A 1654-nucleotide genomic window follows, 5' to 3' on the forward strand; every position below is an offset into this window, starting at 1 on the left:
ATGCAGAATTTAAGGCAGAGGAAGGTTGAGTAGCTCTTTTGAGATTATATGAGTGCAAAGCTGGCAAGCAAACACAGGCTGTCTGGCTTCCATCTCCATGCTCACAACCACTATGTTATATGCCATGTTGCTTCTACTGTCATGCATTGCACATTCTATTGTTTGCCTTGTCTTCCTTGTAGACTATGTGTTCTTTGAATTCAAGAACTCTGATTTGTTTGTAGTAGCATCCTCAGTGACTAGAACAGTGTCTGACAAACAGTGCATACTTAATATACCCAGTGAGTCAGGTATCCTCGGAGACAAGACAAAGAATAGATAAATGAAAGTGGTAAAAGAACAGCCAGCAGGTTACATTCCGACATATCTAGGATCAGAGGTTTTGTTTGTGGAAAAAGTTTTGGTTTTTTTCTCTGAGGATAACAAACAGAAGACTGAAGTCAGAGGTAAGTAGAGATTGAGCTTAAAAGGATATTAATGCTGGGCTCGGTGGCTCAGCCTGTAATCCCATACCTTTGGGAGGCTGAGGTGAGTGGATTGCCTGAGCCCGCGGGTTCGAGACCCACCTGGGCGACTTGGCGAGACCTCATCTTTACGATAAATCAAAAAATTAGCCGGGCGTGGTAGCGCGCGCCTGTAGTTCCAGCTACTTGGAAGGCTGAGGCGGAAGGATTGCCGGAGCCCAGTAAGTCGAGGCTGCGGTGGCCAGGAGCGACCACTATTGTAGGGCACATGCTATCATCCTTTTAAGGAATGCACATTTGACAAATAAAATTCATAAAGAGAACTCACAGATTTTGGAGTGTGTCACTAACAGTTTTAAAAACTGCGTTTTGTTATTTCTTTTTCTTATTTATTTATTTTTTGAGTCGAAGTCTCACTCTGTCGCCCAGGCTGGAGAGCAGTGGCACACTCACGGCCACCCCAGCGTCAACCTACTGGGCTCAGGTGATCCTTCTGCTTAGCCTTCCAAGTAGCTGGCCAGAAAATTGTGTTTTAAAGAAAAAGAGACCACTAGCCAGATGTGGTGGCTCACACCTGTAATCCCAGCATTTTAGGAAGCAGAGGTGACAGGATTGCCTGAGTCCAGGGGTTCAAGACCAGCCCGGGCAACTTGGTGAGACCTCGTCTCAACAATAAATTAAAAAAATTAGCCAGACGTGCTAGTGCACGCCTTTGGTTCTAGCTACTTGGAAGGCTGAGGCAGAAGGATCTCCTGAACACAGCAGGTCGAGGCTGCGGTGACCGTGAGCATGACACTTCATTCTAGCCTGGGTAACAGAGTGAGACTCCTACTCAAAAAAAAAAAAAAAGAAAAAGAAAAAAGAAAAAAAGGCCACTGTCTATTCTTACATCACTCAAATTGTGTTAAAGGACCCAATTCTAGTGCCACGCACATCAACTTCAGATGGAGTATTATACTGGATCTGAGAATTAACATTTAAATTGGGGGAACAAATACAAATATAAACTCAAGCAGAATTCCAATTTGTCATAAGGGTCAATTTAAGTATGTAGTCAGTTTATAGTCAGCACCACCTGGTGTGCACTGTGCTGTGTGAATTACTATATCATAATAAACAAACAGACATTGGTTTTTCTTTTCTTTTTTTTTTTTTGAGTTGGAGTCTCACTCTGTTGCCCAGACTGGAGT

Source organism: Carlito syrichta, unplaced genomic scaffold (assembly GCF_000164805.1).
Source record: "Carlito syrichta isolate Samal-C Ts95f unplaced genomic scaffold, Tarsius_syrichta-2.0.1 Scaffold304743, whole genome shotgun sequence".
Taxonomy (NCBI): Eukaryota; Metazoa; Chordata; class Mammalia; order Primates; family Tarsiidae; genus Carlito; species Carlito syrichta.